The following is a 22,691-nucleotide window of genomic DNA, read 5'->3' as shown; positions in this document are numbered from 1 at the left end:
TTTCTCTCTTTCTCTATATACAATTTAATATTTTTTACAAATGCCTGGCTATGCCAGATAAGGAAGAGAGACTATATTCTATGTAACAAAATCCCTACTAAAGTCCAGTATTTTTTTCAATACTAAATAATTATACATTTAAAAAAGTTTAATTGGGACAAGATAAACAGAGTGGGAAAAAATGGTGATTAATTGATCTCAAATACTGAATTTTTTAACTAAATAGATTCAAATGAATACTCTATCTTAAGATACACACACAAAAGATATTAAAAAGGAGCACTGAGTTACCTCCAAAGAACAAACAAATATATATCTATATTAGTGTAAAATAAAACAATTTGCCTAAAGTGGCTGAAAATAGAATGTATGAAAATGTTTCTACATTACAATTATCTTAAGCTTTCTTTTTTGCTAGAAAATTGACTATTATTAACATTATGGTTACCAATTTGAATTTTGAGGAGGAATTGCTTTATAACTAATTTATTTTTCTTTGTTTTCTACCAAAAGTGAAGAACACGAATTGCCCAGATCTCAGAAAACAGTTCAATCTAAAATTTCATCTCCTTGGGTACCCCTTTAGTAAATTGAAAAACAAAACAAAACAACTATAATATTTATTCAGGAAAAATGTTTTATTCGTTAATAGACTGGATTCACTTTGAACTCACAAATGCAGGGGCCTATATTTGAACATTTTCCAATCTTTCTCCTAGGGCATACCATTTAGGAACATTTTATACGTTCATCAAGAGTGAGTTCTCAAATCCCTTATTATCAAAGTGACATTAGATTCTTCTAGGGTACTTAAGCTAAAAAATATTTTGCTCTTTATTCAAGATAAATCAGAATTCTTCATTTTTCTCATGTTTTTTAATTGTTACTGTCTGGAATTATAGTAGATAAATCTGTACGTGATAGATTAAATGGACAAATTCCTCTTAAGACATAAACTTACCCAAACTGACTCAAAAAGAAATAGAAAATGTGAATAGACTTATAACAAGTGAAACAGTTGAAGTCATAATCAAAAAATGTTTCACAAAGGAAAGCTTTGCAACAAGAAGCTTCACTGGTAAATTCTCCCAAACATTTTGAGTTAACACCAGTACTTCAAAAACACTTTCCAAAAATAGAGAAGAGGAGGGAAGACTTCCCAACTCATTCTATGAGGCCAGTATTACCTCAAAAACCAAAACCAAAGATAGTATAAGAAAAGAAACTACAGGGGCGCCTGGGTGGCACAGTGGTTAAGCGTCTGCCTTTGGCTCAGGGCGTGATCCCAGCGTTGTGGGATCGAGCCCCACATCAGGCTCTTCCACCATAGGCCTGCTTCTTCCTCTCCCACTCCCCCTGCTTGTGTTCCCTCTCTCGCTGACTGTCTCTATCTCTGTGAAATAAATAAATAAAATCTTTAAAAAAAAAAAATCATCATTTAAAAAAAAAAAAGAAAGAAAAGAAAAGAAACTACAGACCAAGCTCTCTAATGAATATAGGTCCAAAAATTCTCAACAATAAACTAACAAACCAAATCCAGTAACATCAAAAAGAATTATATGTCCTGACCAAGTGGGATTTAACTCAGGGATGAAAAGTCAGCACAACATTCAAATGCCAATTAATGTAACACACCATATTGATAAAATTTTAAAAAACCAAAAACCACATGATCATCTCAGTAAATGCAGAAAAACCATTTGACAAAATTCAACATTGATTCCAGAAAAAACACTCAACAAATTGGGAATAAAAGGGAACTTCCTTAACCTCATAAAGGGAATCTACAGAAAACCCACAGCTAGCATCATACTTAGTGGCAAAGAGTGGATGCTTCCCCCCCTAACATCATGAACAAAACAAGAATGTTTACTCTTATATGTTGACTCAATATTGTAGTGGACGTTGTAGCCGGGAGAATCGAGCAAGAAGATGACATAAAAGTCATCCACATTCGAAAAGAAGAATTAAACTACCTTTATTTGCAATGTCTCTCTCTCTATCTATATATATAGATAGAGAGAGAGAGAGAGAGAGAGCCCTCTCACACACAAAAAACCCCTGCTAGAACAAATAATCAAATTTAGCCACATTGCAAGATACACGATCAACATGCAAAAATCAATTTTATTTTTACACAGTAGCAATGAACAGTTAGAAAAATAAATTAAGAAAAAATGAGATTTGCAGTAGCATCAAAAAGAAGAAAATACTTTGGAATAAATTTAATCAAAGATGTTCAAGCCTTGTAACTAAAGACTAACAAAACATTGCTGAAGGAAATTAAAGACTATCTAAATAATTGGAAAGACACTCTGTGTTCACAGACTGAAACACTTAATACAGTTAAAGAGGTAAGTACTACTCAAAACAATCTACAGATTCAGTGTATTCCTATCAAAATACTAATGGCCTCTCTGTAGAAATGGAAAATCTAACCTTAAAATTCATATGGAATTGCAAGGGACCCTGAATAATCAGAACAATCTTGAAGAGGAAATACAAGGGACTTACACTTACTGATTTCAAAATATACTACAAACTACAGTAATTAAGATTGTGTGGTACAAGCATAAGAACAAGCATACAGATGAAAGTAATAGAATTGAGCATCCAGAAATAAATGCATACACTTATGGTCAATTGATTTTTCAACAGGGGTTCCAAAGAATAGTCTTTTCAACAAATGGTGCTGGGACAACTGCTTTTCCACATGCAAAAGAATGGAAGTGAACCCCTACCTCATACCATATACAAAAATTAAGTCAAAATGAATTGTTTAGGATCCACAATATATTTTTTTAAAAACCTCTTACAACTCAACAATAAAAGGACAAATAACCCAATTAAAAAATGGACAAAGGATTTGAATAGATCTTCATCCAAAGGAGATGTACAAGTGGCCAATAAGTACATGAAAATATATTCAGATCATTAGTCATTAGGGAAATGCAAATCAAAACCACAATAAGATACCACCTCACCCCGACTAAGATGACTAAAATAAAAAAAATAGAAAATAACAAGTGTTGCCAAAGATATGGAGAAATTAGAACCCTCATACAGTGCTGGTAGGAATACAAAATGGCTCAGCCACTTTGAAAAATAGTCTTGTAATTCCTCAAAATGTTAAATATGGAACTACCTTATGACCCAGCAACTCCATTCTTAGGTGTACACCCAAGAGAAATGAAAACAGGTGTGAAAACAAAAACTGTACACAAATATTCATAGCATTATTAGTAAAAGTCAAAAAGTAGAAACAAACCAGATGCCCATAAACTGATGAAGGGATCAATTGAATGTGGTATAGCCACACAATGTAAAATTATTCAACCATTTAAAAAATGTTGTGGTACATCCTACAACGTGGTTGAACCTTGAAAATATTATGCTATGTAAACAAAGTCATATTGTAAGATTCTATTTATATGAAATGTTCACAACAGGCAAAAACATAGAGACAGAAAGTAAATCAGTGGTTGCTCAGGGCTGGGGGGGAGGGATGGGAATGGGGAGTGGCTGCTAAACCGTATAGAATTTCTTGTCCTGGAATTAGATGGTAGTACTGGTTGCACAATTTTGTGAATATGTTCAAACCACTGAATCATACACTTTAAAAGAGTGAATTTTATGATATGCCAAGTATATCTCTGTTTTTTCAAAGTTCAAATTAGTTCTTGAAACAAGAAAATCTTAGAAAAGAACTCCAGACTCCCAAGACAAAAAAGGGGAGAGAAGTGAAACAGGATTGGGAGAGATGCCTGGCAAAATAGTAACAAAGTTGAAAATTTTTCGTTTTTAAAAGAAGTGTTTACTGAGCACCTGTTATGTGCTAGACATCATTCTAGGCACTTGGGATACGTCAATGAACAAAGATCCCTGCCCTAGCAGAGTTACATTCAGAAAGGCGGTAAGTGCTATGAAAAAAGAAAAAGTAAGGCTGACTAAGGTTGGTAATTAGGTCGATCCTAAGACTGGCTTTTCCTGGCAGGACTGAAGGACCGCAAGGAATTAGAGTGGCTTCAGCACAGTGAGCAAGGGGGACAACAGTAAGGGAACAGTTCAGACAGGTAGTAAGGAGGCTTTATCGGCTATCGTTAGAATGTTGTTTTTTTCCTCTGAGCCAGTGGAAGATTTTGAAGAGAGTAATAACATGATCTGACTTATATTTTTGAGGTGTCATTCTGGCTGCTGTGATTGGGAGCAAGGGTAGAAGCAGAGAGACTTATTAGGGACTATTGTAATGATACAGATAAGAAATGATGGACACTCAGACTAGGGTGGTTGTTAATTACTGATCAAGAAAGGGGCCTATCAATGACGGCAGAGAGTAGTGGATGAATTTACAATGGGTCTGACTAAAATGGTTTTGATAGGTTGGGTGGGACTTTCCCATATTATGAACTTTTGTGGACTGGATTGCTGTGTGGAGAAATTTGTGTGTTCAAAGTCCAATCAAAAGGTTCAGCAAATTGCAATGGAATGTATTAAGCAAGATTTATCCAATCTGAGGTGTCCAAAATATGAAATGTAATGGAGATTAATGAATAAGAGGCAACAAAGGATTACACACTACTTGATCTTCTTCCCTGGGACTCCTGGCATGTAATAAAAAAGCTACAATGATAGTGGGTGGAGAAGGAGGGGCTGGGATCTGGTTTGAATGCCGGCTCTGGTAATCGCTGTGTGGACTTCAACAAGTCACATGTACTCTGAGTCTATTTCTTCATGTGGAAAATGAGAGAAATAGCATGCAAGATTGTTGCAGAATTAGAGGTAAATGGATATTGTGTGCTCAGCACCAGCCTAACATAGTAGGTTCCCAGTACATGGGATTTGTTATCACAAAACCATGATAAGCAGAGATAAAGAGGAGTGAGAAGCAACATGTACCAAGAACTAGATGTCCTCTGGTACATGCACCCACATGTAGCCACAATCCTTCCTGAGGGTTGTCTTAGAGGAAACGAATCTCTTAATCCTCAGGCTGCAGCATCGGACGGCGGGGGCGGGGGCAGGTTGCAAGGAGACCATTTTTCAACTCCCACTCATTCCACAGTGCATTTCTGATTTAGCTCCTGCCTGCATTTTTCCATTAAAACAGCCTGTTCCTAAGATCTAGTATCATGTGAATTCCATGCTGCTAAAGTCAATAGAAATTTTTCAATCCTGATCTTACTTACTGATGACCTCTTGATGTCACTTGACTCCAATTGGTGACTTTATCCTTCTTGAAATTCTTTCTTCTCTTGGCTTCTGTGGCATCAGAGCCTTCAGACTTCTCCCATTTTTAATTTTTAAAAAAAAAATTTTCAAATAGGCTCCACACCCAGCCTGGAGCTTGAACTCCCCACCCTGAGATCAAGACCTAAGCTGAGATCAAGAGTGGGTCGCTTAATCCACTGAGCCATCCAGGCGCCCCTGACTTTTTCCATTTTTAACTGTTTATTCTTAGTCTTGGAGGTTTATTCTCAACTACCTAAATACTAAATATTTGTTCCTTGGTAAATATATCAGAAAAGAGCTTTCATGATATGAGAAGATGATTATCACTAAGTCATGTGCATTTCCAGAGCCCTGGGGGTTCCTTCCAGGGCCAGCTTCTTGCCACCCAACCTGTACAGTCATTTAGGACTCCATGCTAAGAAGGCCCCCCTGCTTGGTTTAATGCTCTGGTGTCAGCACCTTGAAATTTTTAATAATGTCATCTTTGACCTTGGGTTTCGTCAGAGTCGAACGGAGCCTGTGCACGAGCAGAGGCGAGACTCAGGAGACAGTGTGTGCCCGCTGTAGTGGTCCCGGCTTCTCGCACTGCAACAGCATCCGCATTGCAGGGGACTCTGCGGGCAGGCAGGAGCCTGGGACAGTCAGAGCCTCCGGGAACCAGGTAGCGGGGCCAGGCCGGGACCTGGGCAGAATGGAGGCTGTGACAGCAGCTGGCAGGCATGAAAAAGTGAAGGGCCTTTTCTAACTTCACAGTCAGCCTCTTGACTCCCAACCTCTCACCTCCCCGTTGCTTTCTTGGTCTCCATGACCTCATCATGGTGACCTGACATGTTCAATGATTTTATATGATTCATAACATGATGATCATATGTGAAAGCCTACTTATTAACCTACTTTAAAGTGTGAAAGAAGTTAAGGAAAAAGATAGAAGGACACCCAAATGTGAACATTTATGGATCCATGTCTTATCCCAAGACATAGTCCCTAAACTTTAAGCCACTGCCACCAGTACCCCGACCTTGCAAAGCAGTCTACGCAATATGCTTTCAGCCTTAATCTTTCTATTTCTTGAATGTTTTAATACAGATAAAGACAGAGGTAAAAATAAAATGCCATGTCAGGGTCATTCTTAGTATGGTACTCCTGTTCTTGGAGTCGGTAGCCTCAGCAACCTCCACTAACACAGAAACAAAAAGGCACTATGACTTCGGATAGATGTTACTGGCCAAGTTGGATGGTTTCACCACCCAGAGAACCTTCGTGTTTCAAGGATCGATTGACTGTAAGAGGGAATTATCCGCACAGATCTGATGGCGTGTAATATTCTTAAAAAATAAAAAGAACTCATTGCCAAGTCATTACAAAGGGTTGAATACACGGGCGGTGTAGTCGCAGTGATAGGGGGTTGAATCTCCCCTCCGCGAATATTTGTGGGACCTGGGAGCACGTGACTTTCCAGACTTGGAAGTAAGGCAGACAGGTGGGGGCAGACCCTTTCAGTATCATAGAGGGACAAAGGTCATTCGGAGGTTGTCAAGACCCGTGCTTTGTTCATCTTGTTTTTCCTATGGGTTAAAGCTCCCATACTTAGGGCACTTACTTGCCAACTTGCAAAGTTTTGTCCAGTAGAGATGCAGATGATTTCTGTCGAAAGGAGCAGATAACCCCAAGTCTCGGCTATGTGCTGCACATTAACTGGTCCTAGGTGAGCGATCTCATCCTAGCATTTCTTTGTTAAGTTACCGATAAATACACTCTTAATGCTCTTTGAAATGATCAAAACATCTTTTCCCCTCCTTAGTGAATAAATTCAATAACATATTTGATACGGGTCCTTTTTATATTTGTCTGAGAGTCCAGGTTTTTATCTTCTTGAAAATTATGCTTTCACTCGACTTTACTCTCTTGGCCTCGGTTTCTTTATCTGCAAAACAAAGATAATAAGACCTACTTTCTGGGGTTGCTGTGAGAATTAAGTAGCAGGGTACGTAGGCACTCGGCACAGACTGGAGCTTTGACTGTGAGTTTGTGCGGAGACTCGAAAGCAGCCGCACTTGGGGAAGTGGCCCAGCTCGTCTCTGGTCGGCTTCTGCTCCTTTCCCAAACACCCACAATTTACATTCTTGCCTGAAATGATTTTCTGCTTCTACAATCACATTCTTGAAAGTCTTATTTGCTGACCCTTTGCTAATTATATACTTCATACCTCATGGAAATACTGTCCAGTGGGAACTATGTGTGAGGGCTGGGTGACCTTCATCACTGAAAGCTTTCCAGTGCTCGTTTGCAGCAGCGCTCCGGCAGGTGTGGGGTTTTAAAAGCGCAGATATTGTCAATAAAGTCAGTTTAAACCAAAAGACAAAGAAGGTTTTTCTCAGAAACCATGCATTGGCATTTCCATATTCCAAATGGTAATTTTCCAAGGCAAAAAAGAATGATATCGAAGATGGTATTTTCATTGAAGGATATGCTGAGGAGGGGCGCCTGGGGGGCTCAGATGGTTAAGCTTCTGCCTTGGGCTCAGGTCATGATCCCAGGGTCCTGGGCTCCAGCCCCACATCGTTCTCCCTGCTCAGCAGGGAGCCTGCTTCTCCCTCTGCCTGCTGCTCCCCCTGCTTGTGCTCTCTCTCTCTCTGTATCTCTCTGTCTCAAATGAATAAATAAAATCTTTTAAAAAAGAAAAAAAAGGATATGCTGAGGCAACATTCAGTTGTAAACATATTCTGTAAACTGTTTCTTTAACACTTTCCCCCTCCCTGAGGACTCTCAGAACTATGGAATCAAATTTCTGATATTTCCCTTTTACCACCAAAATGTATACTCCCTCTCCCACCCCCACACCCAAAATAAAAGGAGCCCAAATGTAGCCATCAGAGTCAAAGGGCACCTTTAAGGTTGAAGAAGCCTGGCTGGTTCTCTCCACGTGGTGGCAAGGTTACTCCTGCTGGGGGCTGGGCTGTTTACAAAACAGCAGAATAATGCTCCTGTCCCAACACTCATCCCACACCATGTTCGAGAACTGTAAGTAGCACAAAACCACAGGAGACAAATAACTGCACTTTATGAACTACTCCGGACTCCTGAATAAACTGTTCTAAATCCTAAGGCTTTTAGCTATAAAAGAGCAACTTAACACAAAACTCAAAGGAGTGAATAATCACCATGCTTGAAGGACAGAGCCGCCCTAGGCCTGCACATTCGCTCTAGTACAGTGACTGCATTTTCCTCCCAGCTCTTTGAATGTGTGCTGTCCCTGAGGACCGTTCTCCCCTCACGAGCCAACATGGCTCCCAACGGGAAAGCCTTTGCCCCACGACAGCCCTAACAGGAAGTGGGGCCAACTTCCACACAGCCTCCCAAGGCAGAACACCAGGGAACACTACAGAATCTGTGAGAGTCACCCCAGGAGTAAATCTGTTCCCTAGACCCAGCCCTTCTCACCAACCAGCATTCTGGTTCCTAAAACTATTATAAAAGGAGACAAAATCTTTCATTTTACAATTAAAGTTATAACCAAAAGATTTGCACTTCCATCTTTATTGTATTCTAAATCTCTATACATTTAAACCTATTTTTTTTAAAGATTTTATTTATTTATGTGACAGAGAGACAACCAGCGAGAGAGGGAACACAGCAGGGGAGAGGGAGAGGAAGAAGCAGGCTCCCAGCCGAGGAGCCTGAAGTGGGGCTCGATCCCAGAACGCCAGGATCACGCCCTGAGCCGAAGTCAGATGCTTAACGACTGCGCCACCCAGGCACCCCCATTTAAACCTATTTTCTAACACATTATTATGACATTTTCAAGCATATGGCAATTGCTTGAGATAGTTTTACATAATTACAAAATTTCCCATATATTCAGCCCTCTGTCATCAAGCCATCTGATTTTCTGATTTTTTTTTCAAAATAAATTGCAGATAGCAACACACTTCTCTCAGAATACTTTAGTATGCAGTCATTGGACAAGAGTCCAATACATTTTCATAGATTTTTCTTTCAAAATAAACTTTACGTACAATGAAATGTACTAATCTGAACTGTACATTCACTAAATTTTGATAAATGCATACACTTTTGGTAACCCAAACTCTTACCAAGAGAGAGAACTGAATCTATTTCTTGACCTGCTAGCTTTTATCAATGATCTGTGTATTCACATATGAGTAACAATATGTTTTAAATATCCTAGCTTTAAAGCATGTCTTGAAATCTGCATGTCTTGTCTCCCTACGTTGCTCATATTTTCAGAATTATTTTTACTATTCTGGCAGATTTAATTTTTCTCTTGAATTTTCAAATCACTTTACTTAGTTTCCCCCCAAAAAAAAGAAAAAAAGAGAGAGAAAAAAAAAAGAAAATGAAAGCAAAAATTCCTGATGTCATTTTTAATTGACTTGCGTTAAGTTTAGGATTAATTTGGGGATATATGAAACTTTGTAATATTCCAGCTACCCTTGCAAGAACACGAGATGCTTTTCTATTTAGTCAAGGCTTCTTTCATGTGTTAGAATTCTTTTCATAAAATTCTTGCACATTTCTTGAGTTTACTTATGGTTGTTATTGTAAACGCATTTTTCACATTACACTTTTTTATATGAATTTTGTATACAAACAACATACCAAATTTGCCTATGGTCAGTAGGAATTTTCAGTTGATTTTCTTAGGTTTTGATATATAAATCACATTCTACAAACAATAATTTGACTCCTCTTTCCCATCTCATTTCTTATTTTGTATAATTATGATTTTCTCTTTTTCACTAGTTTTTCAAAGAACCAGCTCTTCAATTTATTTTTCAGGTTTACGGTTTCCCTGTTTTATATTCATTAATTTTTGCTCTTAGTTTATGAGTTATTTCCTTCAACTTTTCTTAAGTTTGTCTCCTTGGTTTTTGTCTAATTTTAAAAATGTGATGCTTAATTCGTTTATTCTTGTTCACCTATAAAAACATTTAAGGTTGTATTTTTCCTCTGAGCAGAGTTTTAGCTGTATCCTATGGGTTCTGACATGTCATGTTTTAATTAATAATATTTCCTAGATATTCTAATGCATTACTTTTGATTTTCTCTTTAACCAAGGAATTGAGAGAATTTTTTTAAGATTTTTTTTTTTTACTTACTTGAGAGAGAGAGAGAGAGAGAACACCTACATAAGAGCACGAGCAGGGGCAAAGGGAGAGGAAGAAGCAGACTCCCCGGTGAGCAAGGAGCCCGCCACCGGGCTCAATCCCAGGACCCTAGGATCATGACCTGAGCCGAAGGCAGACGCTTAACCCACTGAGCCATCCAGGCACCCCTGTTTGAGAGAATTTTTAAATTTCCAAACAGTATTTTGTTTTTTAAATGAATCATGGAATGACACTTTTTGTAGGAGAAAGATTTTAATATAAGATATTAGATACTTACGCACCTGTTCAGGGAGTTTTGTTTCTTCTATGTTAGATGTTTTTCTGCAAAATACCAATATTTAAGGTATGCATATGTATATAAAGTATGTGTTCTTAAATATATCTTTAACTACTATGCATCTTTAACTAAGTGCTAGCACTGTATTTGTGACCCAAATACGCTGACTGATTTATTCCTTAATTTTCTGCTTTTATTATAGAAAACCAAGCCTCAGAGCAGTTAAGCAGTTTGTCAAACACCATCCAGTAGATCTCGGAATCAGAATAATAGTCAGGATGCTGCCCAGGGATGGCTGATTCCACAGCCAACACAATTCTGCCTCTCCAGACTGCATCTCTAGAACCATGTGAGGAAACAAAAAACAAATTACTCACCATTGACAGGCAATACATACAAAACACATGACCAGCAACATGCAGTCATGGGGGTGTTAGGGATGCCCACTGAGACATGTGATTGCACATTTTATGAAAGTACAAGGCTTTTATAGATTTCAAATGTTGGGAAGGCTCCAGGAAGATTATTCTACTTTTGGAGTTCTTCCAGATTTTAAGGTATTCCTTGAAGAGGTTCCTTTCAATGTTTCACCCTCACCATGAGGAATCCTTTCTCATACCCAGCCTAACTACCTCATGCTGAGGGGTAGCTCTCTCTTTGGGATTCTTTAGAGATGGAGAACAGCTGGTCCCTGTTCTCTGCATAATAACTCCGCATGAATTTGAGGCCTCCCATAGTAATTATCTGCGGGATAAATAATCCTAATCTCTAAATCCTACTTTTTTGCAAGAATGTTTTCTTAAAAAGTGGTTATTTTTATTTATTTATTTATTTTTGCCAGAGAAGAAGGGCAATTTTTATGTGGCCACATAAAGTTGTTAAGTTGTGTTGACCATTTGGGAGCTACGTCATAGTGAAGTGGTGAGGGTCATTGTTATACAGTTGTTTTACGGTCTACAAGTCTGTTCATGCCTCCTGAGGCCTTTTAACCCAGGTCATAAGATGCAAGGCAGTTGTCATCCATCTTCCACACTTGAGAGGTGCTGAGGAGAATCAAAATTGCAATTGACTAAGGAAAACATGAAAAAAGCATGGAAAAGGCAGAAAAATTTGAGTTTTATAGTAATTTGTGTGACGTGCATTTATTCTTATTTTTAAAAATCAGGAAAACTTATTTGATAGCATGGAAAGGAAGAAAAATAAACCCCTAAGGTCTATAATAACAGAGTGAATTTTTTTTAGTAAAGAAAAACAAAGATAATCTGACCAAGTCTTTTGCCTTTTCAGAACTCCAGAATGATATTGGGCATCTCTAGAAGTCATATGATAATCGCAGAAATCTAGTCACATGTTAATTACAGAAGAAAAAGTGGAGGGATTGGGGAGCTGGGTGGCTCAGTCGTTAAGTGTCTGCCTTCGGCTCAGGGTGTGATCCCAGGGTCCTGGGATCGAGCCCCGCATCAGGCTCCCTGCTCTGCTGGGAGCCTGCTTCTTCCTCTCCCACTCCCCCTGCTTGTGTTCCCTCTCTTGCTGGCTGTGTCTCTGTCAAATAAATAAACAAAATTTTTTTAAAAAGTGGAGGGATTTATTGGGATTGAGTTACTGTGCAAAAGAAAGTATCATAATTAGGAAAGTGATTTTTATAAAGATAAAATCATCAATGCCTATAATACATTACTCGAAAGAATAAATTAATTCTGTAAGGTATCACAAATAAATATTAATAAAAAATAACAACTATCGAGAGCTTTACTAAGTGCCAGGCATTGATATAGATACATGTACTAACTCATTTAATTCTCACAACACACTATCAAACAGAGTTTCTTACCCCAGTTTTACAGATAAGAAAACTGAGACGAAGGAGGTTAAATTAGATGGTGAATGTCATTCTGGGTATGTGGCAGAGTTGGAATCTTAACACAAGTGTTCTGACCCAAGAGTCTTTGGTTTTTAATCACTCTGCTCTACTAATACCAGAAGATGACTTAACCGACCAGTTATTGCATCCATCAATTCAGCAAAACTAACCATTCCCAGCAGTTCAAATGGATTTTAATTGCAACATTCTCTTGTGCTCCAGTTGCAGGAATGATTAAGGGGGACCACACCTATAGTTGGATTTTAAAAGAGGACCTCCATCGGGTATGTGCTGCTGGCCCAGATCAAGATATTCTTTTAACTATTTCCACCGGAACGCACCTGGATTGGAACACTCCAACCCCAGTGTTCCACCTTTGAACTTAGAGTCACTCCAGTGACTCCTTCTTTTCACGGAATCCTTCTAAGTATTGTTGGTGTCTGCCTCTGCCTCCACTGCCAGATTCTAAGCTCCTCAGAGAGCAAGGACTCTGCCGTCTTTATCCTTGTATTACCAAGCATCCAAGCTGTCTGTAATGTTCCTCCCTCACAAGCAGGGGCCAATGGAGGGTGGACTGGGCACGTGTTCTCCTGGGACGGAGAGTGAGAGCAAACGCCTTAGTCATCTGGGCTGTCTGGTGTGAAAGATCAGATGCTGGGTGCAGAGAGCTGAAGACGCCAATGTGGAAGCCAGATAAAGAGTCCAAACCCCATACTGTCCAGCCCGGAGGTGGAGACGGAGAAGTGGGAATGAATAGAGTGGGAGAGAACCTAGGTATAGGGAAAGTGGGTTAAGACTGAAGAGTGTCAAAGTAAAATCAGACTTTAGTACATCCACACACAACGTAGATCTCATTCAATTCCCATTGTGAAGCCTTTAAAGTGTCACCAGTTGCATTTCGACTACAATGCTATCTTTGTCTACACAGAAGCATTTTTCAATTATTTTAATAATTTTTCCTGGTTCATAAAAATGAGGGGAAAATGGAAAACTGCAATGTACCTTATTATAGAAACAAAAAGCCTGGGTCTTAAGAAATTGTTACACGGAGGCAAGGCATCATCCCATGTGCCTTAAGTGATAACTTTAGCTTCAATTTACAGTTCACAGGATTTAAGCTGGTCTAGGGTGGGCTTGATTGTAAAGGAAAAATACGAAGTTCAAAAACATGCGAAAATTGCTGCAACAATATCTTCATAATGTGCCCCTAAATGCAGTGGTAATTAAAGAATCTAATCTCCTTTTTAGTTGTCTTGTATAACAAAGCCCTTTATAACACGTAAATGTGTTGTTCACCTTTCAGACTTTTGACTTCAAACAAATTGTTCAGAAACTCATTATATAAAAAAGGAAGGGACTCTGTGTAAAACTTTTAAAAACAAGAAATATTACTACATTAAGCCAGTGACCTCAATCAGGGGCCCGTGTGCCTCCAAGGGAACATTTGTTATGTCTGAAGACATTTTCGATTGTCATGATTGGGAGAGGGGTGCTGTTGGCCTGCAGTGAGTAGAGGCCGGGGTGCTGCAAAACCTAATACAAGACAGGGCCTCCACGACAAACGTTTATCTGGCCCAGTAAAGCAGGACTGCAAAGTTGAGAAACCGTGGATTATGGTAAGAAAAGAGCTGCAAAAAACCAACAACCCAGGCACCTGGGTGGCTCAGTCAGTTAAGCATCTGCCTTCTGCTCACACCGTGAAACCCAGGTCCTGGCATTGAGCCCCACGTGGGGCTCCCTTCTCTCTCCCTCTGCCATTCCCCCTGCTTGTGTGCTCGCTCTCTTTCTCTCTGTCAAATAATTAAATAAAATCTTTTTTTTAAATGTAAAAAAAAAAAAACACAAAAACCAACAATCGTACTGCCTCTGTGACTTAACACACCAAAGTTTACTGCCCCTGTCCTAATCCAATGTGAGTTGGAGGTAGAGGGCTCTGCTCCTTACAGACTTTCAGGGAGGTAGTGGCCCTCTAACCCCTAGGGCTTCAAAATCTTCCAGTACATCCTTATGGGAGGAAAAGAAATAACAGGCTTTACAGGAATGTATGGGAGATCTTCTAAGCTCTCCTTAAAGGTGTGTGTCAATCTACCCACATTCCACTGATCAGAATTCAGTCACAAGTCTAATATGAAGGCAGGCTAAGAAATGTGGTCTAGCTGTGTGTCCAAGCGCCTACCTAATCTCTACCACCATATCTTATTTATCTTTGTGACTAATAACATACTTTGCTCATGGGTGCTTAATAACAATACATTAATAACACTAATTAATACAAAGAAATTTGCATTAATATAAAGCAATATTTCCTTCAACAATAAACACTATTGCAAATGACATATCTAATAAAGGGTTAGTATCCAAAATATATAGAGTTTATAAAACTCGATACCCCAAAAACAAATAATCCAATTAAAAATGGGCAAAAGACATGAACAGACATTTCTCCAAAGAAGACAAACAGGTGGCGAACGGACACAAGAAAGATGCTCATCACCACTCATCATCAGGGAAATGCAAATCAAAACTACAATGACCTTCACCTCACACCTGTCAGAATGCCTAAAATCAAAAACAATAAACAACAGGTGTTGGCAAGGATGTGGAGAAAAGGGAACTCTCATGCACTGTTGGTGGGACTGCAAACTGGTGCGGCCACTGTGGAAAACAGTATGGAAGTTCCTCAAAAAGTTAAAAATAGAACTACCCTGTGATCCGGCAATTGCACTATTGGGTGTTCACTCAAAGAATACAAAAACACTCATTCAAAAGGATATATACACCCCTATGTTTACTTACAATAGAAGGATATGGAAGCAACCCAAGTGTCCATCAACTGATGAATGGATAAACAAGAGGTGAGATATATAGATACATACATTACATATTATGGAATATTATTCAGCCATAAAAAAAGAATGAAATCTTGCCATTTGCAATGACATGGATGGAGCTAGAAAGTATAATGTTAAGTAAATGAGTCAGTCAGAGAAAGGCAAATACCATGTGATTTCACTCATATGTAGAAAGCAAACGAACAAAGGAAAACAATAAGAGAGAGGCAAAACAAGTTCATTATAGTGAACAAGTTAATGCTTACCAGAGGGGTTTGTTTCTATAAGAAAGAAAAATAAATGGTTAATACCATCAGCAGGTCAATTAAATTACCAGACAGCTATCTTCCCTACTGCCTACAGTGACATTGTTGTGAAATTAACTGTTAGACTTAGTTTAGCGATTGATAGCACATTGCTCGAAAGTAACCAGTTTCAACAACTTCTCTATTTTTCCCTTCATTCTTTTTTGAGTGCCAAAGTTCCTTTCACTAATGGATTGCTTATGATATGCCAAGGAGTCCATCACCAGAATAGAGTAAGGGTAAATAGAATGTGGTCATGATGAAATTTTGCTGTATTCCATTGCAGAGGTGATAAAAATGCAAGGTGTCTCATAAATATTTCTGACCCATTTGCTTACAGAGATGGGAGTATTTATGGTTTGGAAATCCCTGGCTTTAAAAAGCATTCCAGTTTATTCTATGCTATCAAGCAGCCTTTTGTTAAAGTAGAATTTTATGGGTGAGTTATTGCTGGGAAATCTGGCTTTAGAACATTAGTAATGCAATAAATTCCATCCAGCCCATCTAGGTTATTTTGAGCAGAACTATGTCTAAATGAGCCAACTGCATTTCACCAAAGATATTATATTCTCTTCAGAGGCTCATATGTGATCTTCTTGGTCCTTGTCTTTTTCAGAATAGTAATGGCAGAAATTGTCATGGTAGGAGTTTCTTTTGGAGAATTTCAATCAAAAGATGACATAAAAAAATTCACTGAACAAAAATTTGTAGTTAAACCAAGTAACTGAACTGATCTTTATTAGCTATTGAATCATGTTGCAGATCATGAAAATTGCATGGGAAATCCATGAAAATATTTTTCTATCTTGAATAGGAAGGTTATAGCATGTTCTTTCAAATTTGTATGGACACTATGAAATCAGAGTTCTATAGCTGTACCATGTATATATGTTTTGTTTTCAAATTAGACTAAAAACGTGTTCATATAAGCATTGGTGTATTTAGAAGAAGGAGCTCAGCTTTGGGGTCAGATGTCCCATGTTTCAGGGATGGCTCTGACACTTAGCTGTGTGACCGTGGACAAATTACATAGCAATCCTGTGCCTCGCTGTGTCTCAGAGAGGAAGACAATAAAAATATCTATTTTTTTGAGAATTAAATAAGTGTTTTCTCCTCCTATTATCATTTTCCTTCTGTATGTTCTCACACATAGCGTCTTGCAGAATATCGGGACCACAGGAGGCACTCAATATATATTCATTAAATAAATTGTCCTGAGTAGAACTTATATGGTTATAGAGGCATGTATTAGTAGCCTCGAATGGGGTAGGGTAGGTAGGACATGAGAGTTAGGAAGAAATGAAAACTCAGTTTATTCAAAATATAAACTCTGCTGAGTAATTGTCTTAGTTTTCTCACTGGTAAAGTGGTGCCAAGAATATTATCTTAAAAGATCATTGGAATCAGAAACACTATATGGTGAGTATTGGCAAAATATCTGACACTCAAAAAATGATAGCTGTTATTAGGTAACACTATGATCTGCTTCAACTCACAGAATACTGTGACTGGTATCTTCTAAAGCATGTAATTCAGGAACAGCCAAATGTGGGAAATGCACGGGACAAGGTGGGGTGGGGGCACAGAGCTTCAGTGCCTCTCTGGAGACCCCATTCTCTCAGCATATTGATGAATTTACCATCCCAGAAGCAGTCTGAACTCCATCATTTAGAATTTTTACAAAGGCTTCATTACTTCATTATGCAGGAATGGTTGATTAAAGCATTGGCCATTGGTGATTAACTCAATCTTCAGCCCCTCTCCCCTCCCCGAGATCAGAGGGTGGAACTGAAATTTCCAAACCTCTAATCACACTGTTGGTTCCTCTGGCCAACAGCCTCTGGTTCCTCCAGCCTCCTTCCTCCAGTGGTCACCTCATTAGCATGAACTCTGGTAGAATCGAAAGAGGCTTGTTATAAGTAACAAAAGATGCTCCCCTCGTCCCTATCATTCAGGAAATTCCAAGGATTTTAGGAGCCCTGGGCCGGGAACCAGAGAAGACCAAATATACGTTTCTCATCCTATCACAATATCACACAAACACGTGTGGGACGCTGCTTTAAAGAGAGACAACACTGGTCAGCAGACATGATGTCACCACACTGTGTGAATGTCTACCTTGTGCAACACTGTGCTGGTGACTGGGATTCGGACAGATGGAAAACAGATGACTTCTGTTGCTCAGAGTCTGTCGAGTAGGATTTTTAAAAAGATGGTGAAATACATAATTTTTGCAAAGCAAGGTCAAATGACAAAACTAAAACAACTTAGTAACAAGTTTGATGACCTCTTTGCAAAGGAAAAGAATCCTTGAATGGGGGGGGGTGCAATGTCTCACCAGCAGTGGAAGGGTCTTCCTGGGGGATTTTTGGGCAAGAGGGAACTTCACAGAGCATCAGAAGTGGCGATGGCACGACGGGGCATGATTGGCTGGCCCTGCATCTCTGACGTCATTTAGAAAGATCAAGGAATGAGGAAATGAGTAGTTGAGGATTGGCCAACTGGATACATTGTGTTTCTGGTGAAGTGGGACATATACAGAGATACGAGAGTTAGGTTTGTGGACCAAGCACCCTGAGCAAGAGTGACTCCATCTTGAGCCCAATATGTAATTCAACTACATGGATTTTCAAAACTTACCCAAAAGTGAGTAGAAAAACATAAATATAGAACAATAACCATCTTGTAGTAAACCATGGCCTGACCTGTTTTGTTAAAACCTTGAAAAGGTATAATAGCACAGTAAGAAATTAAAAACTAGGTTATGTATAAAATGCTTTGTAAATATTAGGTAGCTCAGTGGTGCAAAGTGGTACTAAAAAAAATTTTTTTTTTAATCTGGAACCCAGAAGATGGGTTTGAGTAACATAGTTTAAATTAAATAAAATGCATTTTTTTAAAGTATAGGCCCCTGAGAACTGATAAACACCCACCTACACTCCCCCAGCATAAGAGGTGATATCAGACAGTCAGCTGCCAGGCATGGTTTCTCCAACCTCCCAGACTTCACATGCACTGCTAGGGCCACTAAAGTTCAGCATGCCTCCATGAGGAACAAGGGTGGTTCCTGAAAGCCCAATTTACTCACACCATCATTAATCTTTGATCTCCTCACATCCCTTGGATTGCTCATTTGCTGGTTAGGAAGTCCAACACGGAAAAAGTTATGTTGCTTGAGAAGGTTGTATTGCTCAAAAACTAATTCTCATGGATCCTCCCATGTGGGACGACTTTGGTGTCTGGCTCATCTTACACGAGAAGAAATTAAAAGAGGTACAAATCATTGCATTTTTTGTAGCGACTTTCAAAGCATTGGGGAAGAAAATCTAAGGTTCCCAATTCATTTTACAAAGTAAGAAAAACTTTCTAAAATATTATGATCAAAACCAAAAGGTCAGCATTTCCAAAACTGATCCAGAAATCCCTCTTTCTAACACATAATAATGAATCATGCACACACAAAAGAGATTTTGCAATCAAATAATAGCTAAGTGCTACTATGATACCCCTTTCTTGAAGACTCATAGTATGTTTGCATGTAAAAGGCTCCAAGAAGTGAAGAATCAATTTAACCAAGAATTTCCCGAATTGATTTGGCCGTAAGCAATCACTACCTTTTTTGCCACCCAAAGCCTTTCCCAAAGCAAAGAACATAAAAGATGCCAAAACGATGATGACCCACGCGATTTGGAAACACAACAGATTTCATCAGGACAGGAGACGTTCGCCACAGCCCTTGCCCCAAATATTAATAATGAATTTGTTATGCCTCGTCTGACAAATACATGATTCTCCATTTACACGTTTACATATTTAATTCCTATTCAGATCTTTCAAAGGGCATTTCATTCCCTTAAATATCAGCATCTGTGCAATTTGTTTTTATATTTGTTTTTTTCCCCCATTGGCTTTGAGAGATGTAAGTGAAATTTGGAAGAGCCAGAAATAGCCCCAGAGAAAAGTTAGAGAGCGTAAGAAGCAAGTTATTTTCTGAAACTTCTACCAGAGTTCTTTCTGACACCCAAGTAGAGACATGGATGGAATAGAACAGGCTTCCAAGACAGGTTATGGAAGCCCAGTGTAATTCTTTTACCAGACTGCTCTCTCAACTCTATAAATAGCATGTGTTTTCACTCGCTATTTGAACATTAGGCTGTTTCACCATGCCCATAGCCATGATGTCTCTCTGCTAGCCCCATGATGACAGCGTCAGGCTTTAAGGGGAAATGCTTTATATACTGCCTGCACAGGGGACGCTAATGATACAGTGCTTGCCTGCCCCAGCCTGAACAACTCCATGACTTTCATAATATCAGTCCATACAGATAGCTGTCATTTGATAACGGCAAGCATCCATTATGCAAACTGTATTAGCTTATGTACACCTTGGGCTTGGAGTAAACCAAACTGAAAAATGTCAACTATTGCACAAAAAATTGGGGAGCTTCAGCCTAAAATAAATTTTTAAATGCACCTTGATTTTAGTGCTAAAGAGCCAGATTCTGTTTCACAGCAGATATTAAAAAGTTATGAATTCCTCTATTTACTAGAGAAATAGAATTTCTATGCAACTAATAAATCGTTGAACACTACATCAAAAACTAATGATGTACAATATGTTGGCTAACTGAACATAATAAAATAAAAGGAAAAAGAATTTCTATATGTTATTTATTTATGTATTTGATACATATATCAATTGAGATTTCTAGATGCCATTTTAATACAGAGTCAACTTTGTTTCATTTGTTAATTTCTAAATCTAGTGACAGAGCATCATGATAAAAACCAACATTTCTTTAGTAGGCAAATATCAACAATTTCAGTTGAATATCTCATGTGTCTTGGTTAAAAGGTTACTAAGTTCAATTATGACCCCCCCAAAAAAACCCAAATATTTATAAAAATGGATGTTGCATACAAAGTATAGGGCATGGACCTATAAACCGGTAAAAAATAGCTTAGGCTATTTTTTTGAAATTTTCATTGTTATTTATGTTTGTGATTTGAATCACAACAGTGAAGAAATAAATAATTAATCATAAGGGAAAAAATCCATTTATACATGTGTTCAACTCCATTAATTATTTCTTCTGAACAATATCAAGCATTTAAATTTTTCATTCTAATGAAGATGAAAAAGGCTACCAGATAAATCATATAAAGACACGTTAAGAGAGGCAATGATTACCATACTGAACAGTATCTTGTAATTTTTTAAAGACTTCTCCAATATATCCAAAGAGGGAATGAGGTTTTAAGAATATTTGTAATAAGTAAAAGGAGTCATTCTTACTTCTGATTCATAAAAGTGCATCCATTTATTTTATTTAATTTAAATTTTCTACTAGATGCTAGAGTGAAAAACACAAGTACTAAATTTAATGTGCTAAGATTCCAGACAGTCCATACTAGTTTTTCCAGAGGAGTTTCTCTCACTAGGATTGAATATGGATGCTGAGGAAGTCCCCACTATTAAATGGGAGAACAGTTCCCATTTAGTCTGTTTGCAGGGAAACAGACTGTGAGGCTGAGGTTAGCATGCAAGAGGCTCACTGGGGGGCTCTGAGGAACGACTTCGTGAGGTAGGAAGAGCTATGGGGCTGGGCAGAGGGTAAGGTTGAACTGATGCAGCTGGGACCAAGGTCTCAGTCAGCTCCAGCGAATCCCATAGGAAGCCATGGAGCTGGGATGGCTCTTCGTACCTCGCAAACTGGAGACAAGGGGGCCAGGCCTTTGTACCTCTACACTGACCGGTTTTGAATGTGTGCCGCCCTAGGGAGGAGACAGAACCTGGGGCAAGGTGACCCCCCTCAGCCAAGGGCAATGCCTGGGGAAGGACCCAGCTGTGAGCTGGCAGCCCTCAAGCCTGGGGGCAGCTGGTGGGATGATGGAGTGTCTGGCATCGCGCAAAGCAGGTGTGGACCATTACCAATGGGCGATACTGAGCTGCAAGAGTTCCTGACATTAGTAAAATGCAATGAGAAATTCATTTCATGCTTGTCTATTCAGGTAAAATCCAAAGAAGAAAAAGCACCAGGACAAAAAAAATAAATAAATAAAATAAAGCTAGAGTATAAGTTTGGTAAGAACAGAAATAGATATAAGGCACTTCTGAGATAACGGACATCTGCTAAAGTTTGATCCTGTGTTTTGGATTCTCCCCCCCAACACAAGCACATACCATACACGCCATGATCCTTGAGTCAAGAAAATTTCGTCTAGCATTCGCTCCTAATGAGACATCACTCTGATGAGCACCTTTCAAGGGAAGAACCGGCATGCCGTCAGTTACCCAGGCCAAAACTCAAAACATGTGCTCGCACCTAGGTAATAGGAGTGCACGGAGACATTGACTTAGCAGGAACATTTTATTTCCCCCACGACGGTGCTTCAGAGACCGAGAAAGTCCTGTTTCCAAACACCTAATCCCAATAAAATGTAAAATGTAAATTCCCGATTTTCCATTTCTCAGTCTTCACTGCATCTCAAAACTAAAATGGTTCATACCAGCCACCCGACCAAATTCACTGAAATTCTTTTCCAATTAACAAAATATAATACGGACAAGTACATGAGGCTTTCAGTTACATTCACTAAAACCAACCTGAAAAGCAGAAAATCATTCATTATTTTTATGTCTAATGTATAGAATATTAGAAATTGCCTTGATTACAGTGGCATAATTTTGGGTTGGAAGTGTTGATGAAGTCTGTCCTGCATTTTCCTCAACCAGAAACCTATCCTTTCTTCAAGGCTCATATACACAAATAGTTTCAGAATCATTTCTACACCTAAAATATATTGAATAAGCTCTGCTATGTGAAGCATACAGTTGCAGAGCGAGAAAGATCTTAGATCACCTCGTTCAACCTATCCATTTTACAGATAAGGGAAAGCGAGGCCAGAAATGGAAAGACACCAAAGGACATACTGACGTAAGGGAACCCAAATCTCAAAGCCGGTCCCTCCCGCAGTAGTAGCTTCATTAACATTTCAGGAAGTTTCTACGTGTCCTTGTTTTCTACCATCACTGCAGTTAATTCCCATTTAATCTAG

General features: G+C 38.8%; 1 long non-coding RNA gene across 1 annotated transcript in view; it reads left to right on the top strand.

The window, feature by feature from the left end:
• Positions 1-14,281, top strand: part of LOC130544413 (uncharacterized) — a 29,554-nt gene extending 15,273 nt beyond the window's left edge. The window contains exon 3 of the long non-coding RNA XR_008960674.1: positions 12,719-14,281. This is a non-coding gene — a long non-coding RNA (uncharacterized LOC130544413). The remainder of the gene's footprint in view (positions 1-12,718) is intronic.
• The last annotated feature ends 8,410 nt before the right edge of the window (positions 14,282-22,691 follow it).

Source organism: Ursus arctos, unplaced genomic scaffold, assembly GCF_023065955.2.
Source record: "Ursus arctos isolate Adak ecotype North America unplaced genomic scaffold, UrsArc2.0 scaffold_20, whole genome shotgun sequence".
In the NCBI taxonomy this organism is placed as follows: Eukaryota; Metazoa; Chordata; class Mammalia; order Carnivora; family Ursidae; genus Ursus; species Ursus arctos.
The sequence above is the reverse complement of the archived record's forward strand: the minus strand, read 5'-3'. Positions and strand labels throughout refer to the sequence as shown.